Here is an 18361-nt window from a genome sequence, read left to right on the forward strand (position 1 = left end):
ACGGATGAAGTATGAATCCAGGTGAATTGTGCAGGAGACCACAGCACCGTGGAGGATGGCCTACTACCAACTTAACATGACTGTGTTGAATACCGGGGCTTTGTAATCAAGGAAGCCACAGCCAGAATATTGGAGGGATCTGAATATTGACTGGCAGCCAGAGCAGCAGCTGGAGCAAGACACCTTGGAAATATCAAGGGAAGGGAAATGGATCTTGGGTGGGAGGCTGAAGAGAAGCCACGGTGGGGTGGTGGTGCTGGGGACGGTCCTACAGGGGAGACCCCTGCCTGGCATCTTCCAATAAGCTCTCCAGGCATGATTTTGTCACACAGCTTAGGTGTTGCATGTGGCTCAAATAACTTTCTCTGTAATATGGAGGCTGCCTGGATTGTGGGTTTTTCCCCTCTGAGGTATGATTAGGGAAATGCATTTGTTCTCAACATCAAGGTAGCCAAATGGTTGAGAAAGATTTGGGCTCTGAACTGAGTTAGAAGAAAGAAGGTAAAGTGTGCTCTGTGAGCTGTGACTTGCACAGGGAACGTGCTGACTGTTTTATACTTAAAAATACCTGGTCTTTGCCAGGATCAGGAACTTAGAGGACCTGCCTCTAAGCTGTGGTGTACTCGGTGCACTAGCAAACATTTGGGCTACTAATTATGCCGTGTACTCACAGCAACACAAGTGGGTGACATTGGTGATAGGGGGATGATTGGACCAGATGATCTTGGAGGTCTTTTCCAACCTTAATGATTCTGTGGTTCACTGGGGCTGGAGAAAGGTCGGTGCCATCATTTAAACGGTGAAAAGGGAAAGAATAGAAGTCAGGCAAGGGGAAGGGAAAGTGGAAAATGTTGTCTGTCTGAAGAACATCTTCCTGTGTGTACAGTGCCTGGTGCAGCTGAGGTTTTGGTTCTTGCCTGGCACTCTTGGGTGCTACCTCATTTAAAATAAAAAAGTCGGGAAAGGGGTAGTCTCTCTGTGGCTGTTCCTCACATTTCCCAGGCATGGCTGCTGCTGGCCTGTCACTCAGAGAACTTGCCCAGGGTTGTTCCCAGTATTTACCAGCATCTCTGTATCCCAACATGCATTCAGTGTCAGGCTTCCTTGTTCCTTACAAGGGAGAGTTTTGATTATTGTTCTATTTTCTTTCTTTTTTTTTTTGGTAAATGCTACAGTGCTTTACTGCCTGCCGCTTCCAATCTCCTCCTAACCTCCCTGCAATCTCCTTGGCAGTGACTGTAATTTACTGTGAATTAACCTAGTCACCAGGGAGCTCCTAATGGCCGTTCTACAGGTTTGCAGATTATCTTAAGCAACCGATATTTAGTGCAGAAAGAAGGAAAACTTCTAAAAGATTTAGTAAATGTCATGAAAAGTCTATTACAGAGCTTGGGGGCTTTTTTTTTTTTTTTTCTTTTTTTTTTGCCCAGCAGTGCTTGGCTTTCCCTGCTCCAGGTAGAGGCCAGACCAGACAGGCACCTATTGAATCCTTGTGGGGAAAGGAGCTTGGAGAGAAGATGGAGGAAAACAAGTGGGCCAGAGTGGAGTGGAGACACCAGTTCCTCTCTCACGGAGTGTGGCAGCACAAAGAAGAGATGTGTGTTGCCTGCTGAGGCTCCCCCTGCACGGCGATGCCTTGTTGTTCTTTATCTTGCTCATGTTACTTAACAGCAGGGCTGGTTTGTACAAACCCAGATTAAAGCAGATAAGAAAATGAAGCTCTGAATTATTCAGCAGGGGAGGAAGTGGCTGGGGTTTCTGGATAAAGCTATGGTCTCCAATAGAGCTGCCAGTCCCTTGGGTTTTATATCTAAATCTATTTGCTCTGCTTAAGCCTGTTTTACGGTTTTTGAAGAATTAAGGTGATGCTTTGTTTTATTCACAAAGAGGCTGATTTCACAGCAATGGCAGAAAAAAAGGGGGTAAAAAGTACCTCATGAGATCAGCTGGTCCATCCCCATACCCCAGCAGAGTTAGTTAGGGCCAGTCTCTCCTGACAGACATGTGCCCAGCATGTTCTTCAAGCCCATTCATATCAGAAACTCCCCAGGCAAAACGAGCTGTGCAATTGTGTCCCTCTGGTGTCTCCCCTCTGATGCTCTTGGCCCTGAAACCTGTGCCAAAGCCTCCTTAAATCCTTTTCTCGTGGGCCTCCCAAGCTCTGTGGGTGTTTTGGGACCTGCTCTGGTTCAGGGACAATTCTTGGTGCTCATCCCTCCTTCTAGATAGCCTGGAGATTGCTTGGAATTGGTGTCTCTCAGTATTGGGTCAGGCAGAGCATCAGGAAAGACAGGGGTTTTGGGCCCAACTTGCCTGTAAAAGGGCACTTACACTTCTTTTGTATGTCTCTGCTGGTGCTCCAGAAAGAGAGACAGCAAAGTGGAATAGGCTGTGGGGCTCGCATCTCGGCTTTGCTGCTCTTTGCTTGCCTCCCATCCAGTGCGGGATAATCACTGTCATGGAGCAGAACCAGGGCGCTCTCTGCAATAGCTAATTATCTGCACTGCTGCTTGCACCGACAGCTGCTGCTCTACGAGTCTTCCCAAACAGTAAGCATGACTTTTCCCTTCTCCATGCTAGTTAGGCAACACAGTGACTGTAGGTGTCCTAACCTCCTGGAGAAGCCTTTTCTGTTCTTAGGATTGGGAACATCATTTACAAGACCCATACTGCCACAGCAGACAAAGCTTTCAGCTGTTGTTTTCACTGCTGTTATTTTGCATGGGGTAGTTGGGATTGCCTGGATTACTTTTCCTATAACTACACCTGCTGGGGGAGAAACAGAAATCTGGAGACACCAAGACCTGCTGCTGCTGTGATTACTGGCAGGGTGTAATTACACAATAATTTTCCTTTGCTCACAAAGCTGACTTAAGAAATTCCTGCCCTCATACCACATTTCATACCATACCGCAGCCCCCTCAGTTGTCCCAATAACACCAATTTTGGGGCCGTGCTGTGCATTGTTAAGATGCATTGTTAAGCTTAGCCTCTTCAGCACTTTCCTGGAAGTATTATTTTTTACCAGTGTCTTTTGGTTTGCTGCTGAACACACCGTTATCATGTAACTACCCCTCCAGCCGCAAGGGAGCTGGTTCTGCTCCCATTCAGATGAAGGGGGGCTCAGTGCTTTGTTAAAGTAGGCCACTTCTTCACATGCATAATGCTGGGCTGGCACAAATGCTGAGCCAGGGGAGAATCCTGATCGCCCGTTCCTCAGCTGTGCTTTTCCCTGCTTGTGTCCAAAAGCAGAGCTGTCGCCCACCTGGGGCTGCGAGCCCATCTGGTCTCCCCAGCCACACAACGACTGACCTAGCAGAGATCTGGCCAGGAAACCTGCCCATGGAAATCTGAGGCTTTTTGGCCAGAAACCATGATGCCCCTGCAACACAGGGACATGATTAAAAGTTACCTAAATTCTTTGACTTCTGACTCTCAACTCTTTCTTTAAATGGAAGGGTCGGTCCCACCTTCCAGCCCCAGGCTGGCACCCCGCATGCAGTGCTGTCTTGTACCACTGGGACTGGCTCCTCCAGGAGCAGCTTTGTGTCCATTTTCGACACAGTGAGCACTGTGCCCAAGTTTGCTAAAGCCCCTTTAGGATCAAAGACATTTACAGTGTCTGAAACTTGTTATTACAGAAGCAGCCCCCAGCATGATATTCCTCACAGTCTTTCCAGTTCAAAGTTTACTGTGTGGTCTCCAAACTCCTGTGTGAGGAAACTGTGCTCTCAGCACCATCATCCATCTCCTTTTTGACATTGGAAGTCAGGCCAGGGCTTAATGGCTTGAAACACAACTCCTGCTCTCTCTCCAGCATCAGCTCTTCATGGCCTGTTAGAGCCCTCGATCCACACATTGGAAAAGCATTGGCTTTCACTGCTTTTTTTCTTCCTCATCAGACACAAATTAATGACCTTCAAAGAGTACACTGATACCGCCTCGAGCCTTCTACTCAGCCAGCCTGCTTTGCTCTCAGGTACAAAGCTCATCTGATACAAACATTTACGAGGTTCCCAGGGGGGTGTCATGTTTTCCAGAAGCCAAGCTCCGAGCTCTCTGGCTGCATTAGCCCATTGATTAATAGTACAACTTGTGGTCGTCCCACTCCTTGCAAATAGGAGCTTGAGACCCCGCCATTTAACAGGGGCGTGGGGTATGTGAAAAGCTGAAATGTCAGCACATCACAGCAGCCATTAATCATAAAGCTGCTTTAAAAACAAAATAAAAGAAAAGAAAAAGAAAAAAAGGAAACAAGGAAAAGGAATTATCAGAAATATCAAGGAGCCAATATAATTGCAGCAAATACATGCATGGTGGCTGCTTTTTAACTTTACCCACGTCTCAATTAGACAGGGTTGGAGTTCTCTTTGTTTCTGCTTTTGAAAAGTCTCAAAATGCAGGTTTGATCAATGGTGGGGGATAGAGAGGAAATGAGCAGGAGACGAAAGGGCCGAGTTTCCCTAGAAGCTGTCACTGTAATTTATGGCCCTGGCTGATAAAACTTTTAACTAGTCAAATATGAGCTAGGAAATAGTGAGTGCAAAGCAAGCCTTGGAGGAATGTTCCCAACCAAAGAAGTCTTCTGGGAAGCACAAACTTGTATGGCTAGCTCTGTGCCTGGGAGCTCCGGAAGGGTCACTCCTGGCTCTTGCTCATCCCTTGGGTTGCTGTGGTCAGGTTTTGCTCTGAAAGAGCCCAGTGTTGTGGGTTTTGACTACTTCAACTAGTGACAGCAATCTCTTTGCTTGGGATAGGTAGGCCAAGGCAGCTGGAGCGAGATGTGACCAGTCTCGGCAGAAGGAAGGTATAGGAAGAGGGCAAGCATGTGGCATCATTCAGGGCTCTGCTTCTGGCCTGTCCTACAAAGCAATCAGTAGCAATCTGCATCAGAACCCCACTGTGGGAAACGTAGCTGCTGCAGGAAATGGCGCTGGTATTTTGGCGTGTTTGCATTTGCGGGAGACAGCCTTTCTCTGCCCTTTGAGTCCACGCTAAACAAAAGAGTCAGCAAGACCTGGAGGAATTGTACAGCTAGTGATTTCTTTAATCCCTGGCAAATGCCACTGCTTTTCTCCCTATGACAAAGGGTACCAGCATCCTGGACCAATTCTAACCCACTCACTCCATTTAGCTGTTTTTACATTTTTTTTTTGTCTGGAAAATGTGCAGTTCTTGAATAGCTGCTTAACTATGTCTGATCATCCTCTTTGAAGGGGAATCTGTGATGGTGAGGAGCAATCAATGTTTGAGTAACGAGAAGACCACCAGTGGGAACTGGGAAAGCTGTTTTTTTGTAGGAGGTGCCTGAAGCCAATGGTCAGTTTGTTTTGAAGCAGGAATACAGGAGAGGAGAGAGTTAATGGGATCTCCTGGTCCCACACCACCGACATTCATGTGGTCCTTTCTTTCATGCCAAATGCCGTGTCACCCACTGACAGTAACTCTGTGGTGAGAGGACATTATTGCAAAGCAGTGGCCAGTGTGTTTGCACATTGCACATCTCCTTAATGCAGCAGAAACCTCAGACAAAGCGTCCTTTTTGGCTGGAGGCTAACTGCTGTAAACTTTGTGTCCTCTCACCCTTGCTGGGATGGAAAACTCCCTTCTTTCAACATCCCAGAAACCCTAACCTGAGTTTTTCCCAGTGCTCTAGGGCAGAGGCAATTGGGGGAAAGCTGATTCTCCTTTGCCCACATTGTTTTCCCAGCAGTTTCTGTCCCCCAGGGAACTGGATGACCAGAAGGTACCACAGCCAGAGCAAAGGCAGAAAGGTCAGAGAGGTTGTCCCTCCTTCACTCCTACAGCTTCCAAATCATCTTTGGAGGGTTCTTGGGACCTGCCAGCATTCAGCCACTGTCCTGGCCCAGGTCCTAGAGTTTCACCCAGCACAATATCTTCAAGCCAGAAGCAGTCTCTAGAGCTCGGTGCAAGGGATGGGGCACCGCTGTCCTCCTCTCTCTGTACCAACTTATACGGAGGATAAATGCGTAAAGTGACTTGGGAGCCTCTGTGGATCTCGGTCATAAAACCAAAATGCTTCCTATCTGTTCTGGTTCATCCATGAGTGGTGAGAGGAGAGGCAGAATAGACACTCTGAAGGAAAAGGATGTTGTTTTGGAGGCTGTCAGCTACAGAAACCTGTTGCTGAGCTGTTGATGCTCTCTGACTCTTGGCCACTGCACTACCTCCCCGTCCAAGCCTGGCAGTCACAGCTGTCATTTTGCACCCATAGGTGTAGCAGAGGCGGTCGGAGGGGAGCGCTGCCCATGCCAGTGGCTTTCCCGATGTAAGCTGGGTGTGTACCAAAACCACAGTCATCTTCCCAGGTTTAACAGGGGAGGTGATCAGCCTTGCTGCCTGTGGCATTTGTCAGGGGTTAAAAAAAGTAAGCTGCTGTTCACAGTCCTGCATCTTCCAGCACATTCGAATTTCAGTCGGAAAAACACTGGCCTCCCTCCCCAAGTTATCCAAGATTTGAGCCAACATTTGATCCAACACAGTTAATACATAAATCCTAGCATGACTAGCAGCTACAGATGGGTGAACCAAGAAATTGCTTGATGCATTTGCTTACACTGCATATGAAACTGGTTGTCTTGTACAGGAAGGATAACTCTAAATTATCAGTAATCCACTGGATCTCTGCAGTACTTGAGACACATTTGTAAAGATTTGCCAAAATCTGGGGTTATCAGTGTGTCAATTTATAGACATACAGGTATATAGGATAATGTATAATGCAGAAGGCGTTACCTGCATGGTTCTTCTTTCTCTCACAAGCCTAGACCCACATTAATTCACCCACGTGTGGTCTCTTTGAGCATTCAAATAAGTAGGAACCATCCCCAGCCACCAGCTGGCAGGGGGTTATTTCCCAAACACACCTGTCGAGGTCATGATTTCCTCGCTGCCCTCCTACTTTCCTCCCACCTGGAATTTCTTCTTGTTCCTCCCTTCCCCAGTGCCTTGCTAAAAGCCTTGGAGGGGCCAATGCTGGTCTGTGCTGCGGAGGAACATTTTGGACCTGATTCTCATTTACACTACAACAGACTTTACAGCACTTTGGCAGTGGAAAGAAACCATGAGATGAATATAGATCACTCCAATTTAAAGCTCCTTTATAGTATATAAGGGAACACCATGAAAATGGAAATTGGGTCCCCTATTTTTAAAGCCTGTCAGCAGGTGTCTATAAAGCTAGGAAAGGTAGTTTTATTGCCTGGGCAATGGGAAATTATGCCCTTCCCTGGGGAAGTGGACTCTGGGTTCCTCTCTGTTGTGCTGTGGGCTGGGTAAAGGAGGAGCACAGTGCCCCAAAAGAGACATCTGCATGGCAAACTGCAGGGCAAGCCTGGATGTTACCTACAAGTGGCAGTAAAGGGTCTGTGTGTAAGAGGATGTTGCTGGGCTCAGTCCTGATGGGAAAGGCAGGCACAGCAGCCCTGATTTATACCCAACACCTGCCATCCGTTCCCCACAGGCAAGGATGGGCCAGACCACAGCAAGAGCTGATTCCCTGCTACAATTCATCACCTCTTGGTTTTTCTGACCTCTCCATCCCCTTCCCCGCTGACCACCATGCAGCATGTGATGCCAGCAGCTGGGGCTGCCCAGAGGTGAAGTGTCTCCATCAAGCATCCCTGGCATCAGCAGCAACCCCTGGGGACCGCGCTGATGCTCAGCGGTGCAGTGGCTGCGGAGTCAGCCCTGCTCTGCAGGACGGCCTCCCTACAATTTGCCTCCCTGTCCTCTCTCTCCTGCTGAAACAGGGTTTCTGCTGTCCCTGCTTGTTCACTGGCCTTTGCCGACTGTCCTCTGGATTTTATCATCCCGAGCACTGAAGCGAACCTGCCTGGCTCAAGCTGCGGGAGAGATGTAGGGCAGCAGTGTCAGGGGCTACGTGGCTACTTTGTTGCTCCCTGCAGGAGCCTAAATATCACCCAAGAACACTGCTCCCCTCCTGGGGGAAATCAGGTTTATTTTGTTCTTCACCTGTCTGGCAGTGGGCAGTGGAGGTGGATGATTTGGGCAAACTGGGAGAACTGGTGGGGGGAAGAGGTCTCAAATCATCTCCATCAGTGCTGCTCTGAGTGTCTGCCATGGGCCTGCATATGTGGGGCTAACTCAGGGACTTGGGGACAGTTCATGCAGCCCCATAAGCAGAGAGAGATGAAAAAGGATGTGACAGGCAAACAGAGGTACAAAGAATGGGAAACTACTAACCTGAACAAAGCCAATAATCTGTTTCCTGAAGATGCTGGTGCCGGCATGAATGAGGAGTGGGGAGAGATCATTTAAACCATTCAATGACATTGCTGTGTCTTCAGTTAAGAGAAGAAAAAAGTGAGCTTCCCAGTACAGAGAGATCCTTGCAACCCCTCTAGCACACGGGAAGATGGTAAAGCAAAACAAAGAACAGCTGGAAATGTGATGGATCAAATATGTGGCAATTTTGTAATATTGCTAAATAGCTTGCTTTTACGTGCAATACTGTGCTCAGTCCTGGAGAAATGGCCAGAGGAGGTGCAAGAGGAGTAAAAGTTATTCAGGAACTGCTAACCAGACATAAAAAAATTTGGAAAGGGGGTGGAAAATACTGGATCTCTTTATTAAAAAGGGTAGATAAATAACAAGGGACATGGTGGACAAGAGTAAAACAATAGATGGGTTAGAGAAAGTATACTGGATGCTCCTAATTAGTTTATTTCATGGAGATGACTCATTAAATTGAAAAACTTCATGTAAAAAACTAGAAAATTGTTTTTTATGCAATACATACTTCCAGATCTGTGGAACTCCTTGCTGTCAGAAATTAATGTGTCCAAAAACCAGAATGGGACCAGAATAAGAAAATATGTATTAACATGGATAATGGAAACACCCTCGATTTTATACGATGGACTATAAATCCCCATGCTTCAAGGCAGAAACCAGTTTCTATGAGATGAGTGGTGGAGAAAGTTTCCCCAAGGGACACACGCTTTTATAAATGCACGTTGCAGAGTTTTTTCCATTGTCCTCTGGAAGTCTCAGTAAGGATGTCACCACAGGACCAGTTCTGGGTCCTGCTCATCCCCGTGTCTCAAGCCAGAAGCCTAAGTGTGAGAGTCTCCACAGCTCACTCTCTAACCCCACACAGTCTGTCTGCTTCATGGTGACAGATCAGGAGAGCTGTGCCTTTTCCCTCTCTCCTCGGGATTTCCTCTTTTCCAGCTGGACAGAGGACTCTGCACACACTGGCTGAGCAAGCAGAAGCGGGTGTCTCCTGGTCACGATGAGAAATAGCCACAGGTGCAATCACTTTAGCACCTCCAAGCTCACCCCTCTACTATTAAAAAGGTAATTACGCACCACCCAGGGCATGACTGGTAGGCAGCACAAAGCAGGATTTGACCTGGATAATGTAAATTTTGTTCCACAGGCTTTGAGCTTGTGTAGCCCTCATGGGGGCTACCTTAGGGGAGCACGGTGCCCTTTCTGTTATGCTGAGGCTGTCAAGAAAGCACTCGAGCGATTTAGTCAAGTTTATTGGAAAATCAGTGGAGGAAATCAGCTTGCGGGTAGTCTTGAAAGGTGGATGAGCCTCATTCCTCTTCTCCCTTTTCTGCTTTGGAAACTGGCAGATCTAGGGCCCGGGGCAACGGTCCATTTCCCCGTCCTGCCTCTGACTCACAAGCAAGCCTGTCCTCACCTCCTCCTCTTGGGTTCCCCATCTGTGAGCGGAGATATTTACTCAACGGTGAGTGCAGCTCCTGAGAGAAAATTGCCATTGAGCTGTGGTGCTCATGTCCATGAGTCTGGGCGAGCAGGCAGGTGGTGGCTGGCCACCAAACTTGCAAAGGCTGTTTGAAATTCATCTACAGGCTGAAGCCCACTCAGCAGTCAGGTAGAGATCAGGAGAGACGAATTGCTATCAAGACCAGGACCAGTGCTTTTCACGGTGCCTTCAAAGCCTCCAGGGCTCCTTCTGGGAATGGGCAGAGCTGCCCGATGCCTTGTGAAGCTGCAGCTGGGTGCCATAGGGGATGCACAGCCATCGCCCAGTGGCTGTATCCGGGGCCGGGGTCCGAAATCTCAGCCCCGAGCGATGCACAGCTGTTATTACTCCATCACCTGAGCAGCTCCAGGTCTGTGGCTCATTAGCAGGTTGGATATATTAGTAACTGTCAAACAATTGGAGAGCTACCTTGTTGGGTGAATGGATGAAAACACATTAACTCCCACAAAAGGGGGAGAGGCGGTGATTAGCTGGTGAGATGACAATATGAAATGTCAGTGGCACAGACAGTAAGCACAACTGTTCATTATTATATTAACAGCTTTAATTTTCTGCCTTTAAACAGCAGTTTCCTGTCAGTTCAATTAGATTTTGTGTGTGTGTGTTTAATTTAGATCAATATACTGCTGCGTCTGGAGTTTTCCTAACACATCCTCTGCGAGGTGAGAAGCAGACCAGCTAGCAGGAGCATCTTTTTTATTGTCCTTGAGGTGAAAGGCAGTTTGTGAAGAGGGTATTTAGGTGATGCATGTCCCCATGCTAGGGGAGCGTAGCTTGCAGTGATTTGTGAAATTCTTGCAGAGGTGGGAAAGTGGGGGTGGGGAAGAGGTGAAGGTACAGGAAGGTCTCGAAGAAGCAGCCAGAAGTAAACTGCACATTGTAATATTTTTAGAAAATGGTATTACAGACTGCAGAAAATATAGGGAAGAAGAGGGGGAGGGAAATGGAGTCTCATGCCGGGAATGACTGAAGGCTTGATTCTGATGCTGGTGACACCACTCCGAAGTTGCTCTGAAGTCTGAAGTTGCTCAGACGATGTTAATGCTGCCTGTGGAAGTGAAGTTGGGATTTGGGCTGGATGCTCGGTGCCAGAGAGCAGCACATTTAGGAAAAGGGATTTCCCTGGTTCCTCCTGTACAAGCAATTAAGGTTATATTTGAACCCTGCTAGGCTAGAGGGATGGAAGCCCAGGAGAACATGGGTCTTCCCACACTGTTTTCAGCCTGGATTTGCCAGGGCAATTTCACCTTGCCTGGTGCTAAGTCCCTGCATCTCTCTCATGCCCACCCTTCCTGCTCTGCAGGCACAAGCATGCACTTTCTGCTTTGCGGGCTGGAAGGAAATGCAACTTTCACCAGTATTTTAAGCTTGCTGAACACTTGTGATGCTAAAACAGATTCCTGTGTGCCTTCCCTCTCTTTCGGCTTTGGCCCAGTTAGAGGATTCCTGTACCTAGTTACTCTGTACTTAAGGTATTTTTCTCCTGCTGAAGTCAATAAGGCTAATACAGTCTGACTCAAGAACCTTTATTTTTAGTAGCTAGTCACGTTCTTTTGCTTTGTTGCCCTTTATAGCTCTGATCTCTGCAAGATCTTCCCTCATCCTGCTGGTACTCCTGGATAATCAGGTTTTCTCCATGAGCTCAGAAGTTTTACATTTGGCTCCTCACCTCCGTTAGTCCCCACACCTGGAAGCCCTGCAGCTCTCTCCTCCTCTCCCGGGCAGGGAGGCAGCTCTCTGATGGGGGAGGATTCTGACCTCCAGGCCCTCTATTTCTGACCCAGTCTGCTCTTCCCACCCTGGAGAGAAGGATAGACCTCTGACAAGGGGATCCTTTCCCACCTTCATGATCCTATTAGAAGAGGCTTCCAAACATAAGAGGTGATGATCTCCTGCCATCCACGCATCTCCAACAAACCTGGAGTGAGAAAAAACAAACAAGGGGTCCTGGACAAGGAGAGGTGGAAGGGGATGGTTTGCTAGTGCTTCCAGGAAACATAAGCAATGCTGCTGCAGCACCATCCCTGGCACACAGCACATACTAAAGGGATGCCAGAAAGCCTTTGCATGCCACAGAAGTGGGCAGAAATGGCAGTGATGGGGCTGGCACTTACACAGCAACTCCAGGCAAGTGTAACAAGAGTATAAGCAGGAGACCCAGCGCTTGAGGCTGGGGATCAAAACCTGAATTTTGAGACTAATGTGAAAGCCTGGGTTCCTTAGAAATTTATTGGTCATTGTGCATTACGGAGCACAGGAACTGTCATGTTAGATTGAATGAGTGGTCTGTCTAGCCCAGCACTGTGTCCCTGGCAGTGGTCAGCAGCACAAATTCAGTCTGCAAAAACAGCCAAAACAAAGTGCTTAGCCAAGATCCAGAGCCAGGCAGTGAGATGATTTTCACTTTCTGAATATTTGGTTGATATTCTGATGTCATACGTCATCTAAAAAGCTCTTCCTTATTCCCATCTCTAGGACCTCCTCCGTCATGCTGAGATAGCAGCAGCTGTAGGGAAACCAGCACCTGAAGGCTTCAGTACAAGGAAGGGCCGGGTAATTGGTAGCACTGTCTGCCCAGGGAGCAGTGTTTGGTGCCAGCTTTTGGCAACGTGACTCCTGGTGGAGCTGGCTTTCCTTAGAGTTTAGGAAAATTTAGATGCAGGGTTTAATGTTCCATCTCTACTTCCTATAGCACGCAAGCTCAGAGGTAAAACATCTCCCTCAATTCCTAGGCATCATTCCTGGCCTGCCCTGGAGCTCTGGCTAGGCAGTTACTCCTTAAGAGATCTGCTCCTTGCTTTTCTTCTGCTCTGGGCTCCTCCCCTCCCTTTCAAAGTTAACAAAGTACCAGGGCCTGCATGTGTGTTAACTTCCCATCCGGAGCATAACCCTTTCCACTTTCCAGGCTGGAGTATAAACATTACAAATGAAACCTCCAATGGGTAAAGAATGAACAATCACTTTCTTAATTTTTTTTTAAAGGCACTTTAGGGCTTTTATCAGCAAAGCATCATGTCCATTAAGAAACAAATTAAGTCATTCTGCAGGCAAGCTAAGTGCTGCTCCCATGCCAGAATTAATACTGCCTCTTTCCACCGGGGATGTTTAAGGGTCCCTCCCCCATGCCCTGGGATTACAGCTACTTTTAGTTCATAGAGGGAGGATTAATCAGTGGAGCTCCTTTGCAGAGCTCCTGAAATAGAAATCACAAATCAGGGAGACTGGGGAAGGAGCCTGGAAAGTGACAAATGTGAAATTATGTTGCACTTTGGCATCTGTGCGGGGAAGATGGCTGCGGTGCCTTAGTGGCGCTCGCCTGATGCAGGGCGCAGTTCCTCACTGCAGAAGGAGACCTGGAGACTGGGCAATGGAAAAGCAGGGCAGGGAGAGCAGAGGGACAGCTGTGAGCTTCAGCATCCAAACAAGGAGTTGTGAGACTGGACAGGGCTGTGTGTAGGAGGAGACAGTCAAAGGCAGTAGCTGAACCTGCTGCATTGTCCTCTGCTGTCAGAAGTGGAGATCCTAAAGCTGGTGTGAGACCAGAAGCTCTAACTTCCATCTTCTTTTAGGGCTTTCTTGATACAGTGCTGTAAGTCAAACTTTTCTAGATCTCTTCTCCCCAAACAGATGCTGATTCTCAGTCTGTCTCACTATGTGTAAGACCAGAGCGTGAGGTAGTCTGCCTTGTTAGTATTACATGCCTACGCTTGGACCCATTCAACTTTGTCAGAAGGGTCTCCTTATTTCATCCCCAGTCCACCCCCTGGCAATGCTGCAGCTGTCCAGAAGGTAATACAGGTGTTCAGAAAAGGAAGAATTAATGCAGTTCATTTTCATGTAAGCGGTACCATTAGGAGTCCCTTTATACCAGTTAAAGTGTGACTGTGGAGGAGGAGGGAATACTACTTTAATTACATTGGCTTTGAAGCTAATATAGTTAAGTCAGTATGAAAAATTATGCGTAGACTATCCCTAGAGGTCTAAATTGAAACAATTCCTATTGAAGAAAAAGTCTAATAGAGAAAGCCATTGACAAAATGGCATAAAAAGGGATAAACTTTCTTCCCCCCCCACTTACCACTCAGTACGTTGTGCTCAGCTAAGGCTCTCGTATATGGCCAGAGAGTGGGGCTGAAAGTCTCAGATAGCTGAGCCAGAGGGAAGACAGCTTGACAGAGCCTATCTGGGAATTCTGTTTTAGTTCCCCTGCAGTATTACTTAGAGCAGGATGAGGTGGCAGCCCGACCCCTGTAAGAAAAGATGCACTTCAGCTTTATAAAGACGCCTGAGGTTGCTGTTCTGGACATATGACACTGTCAAGAAATTCATAGTCTCTGCTTGTGAACTTTACCTGACCACTTGTGGAGCCCTAGCATTTTCCCCATCAGAGCACCTAAGGAGTTTTTCATTAGCTGTTGGGTTTCCCCAAAAAATTATAAACCTCTTGCAGAAAAATCTGAAATGTCCCCAAATGATTTATAACCCCCCACACACACAAAAAAAGGGAGAAAAAAAAAAAAAAGGGGAGAAAAACCACCCCCAGGTGTATGCTGGTGTATGGGCACAACTCCACCCTGGGCTGAGTGCAGGAGGGAGCAGATGCTCTCCCCGGTTTTGACTGTCAGGGGACTGCAGATAGCCTGGTGTGCTCTGTGAGCTGTGTGACCCACATCCCTCCAGCCCAACAGGTCAGCATGGAAAGCTGCAACATTCCCTGCCACCTCCCCTTGCCTGCAAAAGGCAGTGGAGATTAGCTAGCAGAATCTTCAGCTGGGCATGAAGGAAGGTGTCCTCTTTCTCATCCCTTATACCTTAGCGATTTGCAGGAGGCACAAAGTCATGGGCACATGTGACCCCAGATACAGCTTCTTGTGCAAAACTTGTGCTAATACACAAGCTTCATTAATTTCTTTGCACTGTCAATCTTTCAGGCAGCTGTTTTTTTCCTACTGTGTGCATTTGGGCTGGTGCCTTCTGCACAGCGCTCCGGGGAGACGTGTGTGCATCGTACCTCGGAGCTGCCCTGCTTTTGACCATTATTTCCTAGCTGCGAGGGCTACTCTTCTGCCAGCGGAGTGCCAGAAAATGCTCCCCCTGCTTTCTGAGGCAGTCAGATGCGGGGACGGGTGGGGAGGGCTCTCTTTCCAGGCTTCATGTGAAGATATTAATCAGGGGGCTGGTCCCTTGCTGCCAGGTCCACACCACCGTCCCCTTATACTTCTTTTCAATATTAGACAGCTGTCATCCAACTCAGACCCCAAATATCCATCTTGCTTCTGGGGTGACATCCTCAAAACAGCCTGTCACTGAGCTGTGGGCACTAGGGAAAACGACACTGCATCGCAAGTCAGACGCCAGTCTCCCCTACCCCAGCAAGCCAGCACCAGCATATGACCTTTAAAGATGTGCTGCCTTTCTGCTGTGCAGCTGGGGACTTGGAGGAAGGGGTGAAAAGGCAAAGGGGAGGCCGAGGGGTGGTGCTGGAGTTCAGCTCAGCTGGCTATTCTGTGGATCTGCTTTTCTTTGGTAGCACTGGTGGGTGGCTTTCACTGCCTCCTGCACTCACTAGCAGGGGACATCAGCTTTCCTTTATAAATAGCTGGAGAAACAGGAAATATATATATATATATTTTTTTTTTTTCTGCTGTGAAAAAAATCCTGATTTGATGTTCACTTCTTAAAAGGGCAGTATTTAGGGAAGCCCTTTGTGGAAGTCAAACAGGGAAAATGTGAATTTCCAAATGGGAATCTGAGGAGGAAAAACTAGTGGCTTACACGGCAAGAAGATTTAGAGGGAGAAGAGGAGGTGATTGCAGTTTCACGATGTGTTGTGCAGTTAATGATTATGAGCAGACATCACCAGGATCCCCAGGATCTTCAGTTGAGCATCTTGGGTCAGTGCGTGCAAAGGAAGGGACTGTGCAGAGAGGAGAAAGCAGCACCTCTGCAGCACGTAGCCCCATCAGAGAGCATGGGCAGCTAGCATCCCGGCGGCTGGCACTGCCCAGGGATGAATGGTTGCAGAGCATATTGCTGTCAGACCGCAGCATAACGTATTACTGTCATACTGCAGGGACCAAGCTGGGGACTGTCCAGCTCTTCGCAGAGCACTCTCCAAACCTTATCACAGAACTGCAGCCTCTAAAACAACCTGACCATTCTGAAAGTCATGTTGTGGGTGAGGGCTTGGAAACACTTCCCATTTCTGACTCCCCTTTCTGATGAGTTTATGTCGTTCCTCTTCCTCCTCCACCTCTTCCCTACATCCCCTTTCACAGCACTGTGGGGAGCTGCTGTGGGTGGAGAGCTTTTGAAAGCTCCTGGGTGTTGCAGCTCCTCTTTGCGAGAGAAGAGGGGAAAATCCCAATAGAGAAACATTCTTGAAGCCAAGGGAAACAGCATCTTCTTGTCTGCCCCCCACACTCAGCAGTGACGCATATCTGGGAGCACAAGGCTTGTTTATTACCCGCTACGTGCACAATATGGGCAATTTGTTTGTGCCACAGCAAAAAATGAGGTCAGGCCCAAGAGGTGTTGTGATGTTTGGATGCACGCCCAGCTGCTGGGATTAGAGGTGCCTTGTCCTCAGCAGCTTTAAGCAGAGAGTTCAAAAGCAGAGACACATGAGACAGTAAAGCAGTTGCCCTCCAGAGCAATTGGCTTCAACTTGGCTGGTCTGTAGGCAGTTTAAGGAGCATCCTGTCCAAATGTGCCAGGACAAAGGACCTAGACTAGCTTGACCCTTGAGTAGAGTGGACTGGTGGTAGTAAAATGACTATTTTAATTTTTATAATGCTATAAATATACATGATGCTATGTTGTTTAAAAACGTAGTGGAAATTTTACAGAGTTTGAAGCAGAGGTTTCCAGGCACAGGAGCCCTGTTGGTACCAGCACTGAGCTTCATGGTCCAGAGCAAATGCAGCAAGGGTTGTGCAAGATGGCTTCCTGGAAGGGAAGGCTGAGCCTCCCTCCGTACATTAATACAACAGACACTGTATAGTCATTGCAATGACAGTTCAGGAGCCAGCTACAGTAGTGTAGGCCACTGGATTCAGAGGCTACACTTCACAAGAAAATACCAATGATTTTAAGGAAGCATTTGCCCGAAGGGCAGATGTGCTTTGGATCACAGTCAGAAAAATGAACGCGGCAGCTGCAGGCTTAGGAAAGCGGTGTAGGCTCTAAGTGGGGTTTGTAGGCCCAAAGCCCGGCCTGCTGTAGTGGCCCCACCAGAGGTCTGATCCACCTGGACCAGGCCTCCCAGTCTCACACGGTCTTGGCTAAGTAAAGGGACCTCATCAGCCCATTTTGCTGTCACGCTGCTTGTTCCCATTTCAAGATCACCAATGACTATATTAAATAATATGATCCTCTAGCACTAAACCTTGTTGTAACTCACTAGTGGTGCTTTACCATAATGAAAATAACCAATTTGTTCCTCTTCGTTTTCTTTTGCTCTGATTTATTATGTTGCTTTGCCCCTGGCTGCTCAGTTTCTGCATTTCTATCTCAAGGCAGACTTTGTCAAAAGTTGTGTAGGAATCCAATAGCCTTTAGCAACAAATTCTCCATTGCCTCTTTATCCAAAGAAGACCAATAGACCGATGAAACATGATTTTCCTGTGTTGAAAATTTGCCTGTTAGACCCTAGCATATCTCAATCAGTGGCACTATAATTATGTTTTAAATTTTCATTACAAAACTTGTTTATCAGAGTAAGATGTATTGATTTGTATTTCCCGGGATGACTAACCCTAGTGCTTCTGAAAATGGTAAATTCAGCGTTTGCTATCTTCCAGCTGTATAACTAATTCTATTGAGAGTTTATATATTTTCCTTCAAAATTTCTTTCTTAAGCGCCTTCAGAATTTTTTAACCTGGGCAATCAGAAGCTGGTGATTTAATACTCTTTAATGTAATCCATTTATTCTAGCATTTTTTTTTGATACATCAATTCCTGACACTGTCTCATCTTTATGTTCAGGTTGTTAGCCTCACCTATAATTAAGACTGTCCAGCATTTCCCATCACCAGATCTTATTTTTAGTTATGTAAGAATTTTTCTGGGCAGAGATTGTTCATGATTCCTTTCTCTTTCTTTTGGGGGTACGTGCATTTGTATCTATTTCAACCAAAACGATGTAGCAGTTTTCAAGAATGAAGCCAAAAGAAAAAAATGTCTTTGCCCATGTTAAAAATGAGGGTGACCTTTTACTATCAATGCTCTGTATCCTGCGTGCTGTGGAAATAGGACTTGAAATTGAGCACTTGGGTAGTTTCCGAGTTGAGAATGCACCATTTGTATTTTCATGAACCTGGCCCAAATCTGGCCTCCAGAAATGGCAATTTGCACATACCTATTAGAAATTTCTTTGATCATAGAAGCAGTGTTCCCCCAAGAGTCTACCTCTCCTGGGCATGTTTGATGCCCCGGGCTATGCAGAATTTCCCGTACACTGGGGCCTGCAGGCTGTAGCCACTGGAACCAGCTTTCAGGTGCTGCTGGGGGAGCAGATTTACACAGGAGCCTCATGGGGGTTGGAGCTTCACCTGGGACATCATGAAGGTGAGAGAGAA

The 18361-nt window shown here is 47.4% G+C and overlaps 1 long non-coding RNA gene across 3 annotated transcripts; it reads left to right on the forward strand.

The window, feature by feature from the left end:
• The first annotated feature begins 6092 nt into the window (after positions 1-6092).
• LOC308191674 lies at positions 6093-10284 on the forward strand. Of its 3 annotated transcripts, none has more exons than XR_013948196.1 (3): positions 6093-7619; positions 7773-9742; positions 9867-10284. It is a non-coding gene; the product is annotated as an uncharacterized lncRNA (long non-coding RNA). The 3 variants fall into 3 exon arrangements; XR_013948197.1 differs by having other exon boundaries at positions 6093-7209; positions 7484-7619; positions 7773-10284; XR_013948195.1 differs by having other exon boundaries at positions 7773-10284.
• Positions 10285-18361: the final 8077 nt, after the last annotated feature.

Source organism: Anser brachyrhynchus (genome assembly GCF_964034855.1).
Source record: "Anser brachyrhynchus genome assembly, chromosome: 3".
Taxonomy (NCBI): Eukaryota; Metazoa; Chordata; class Aves; order Anseriformes; family Anatidae; genus Anser; species Anser brachyrhynchus.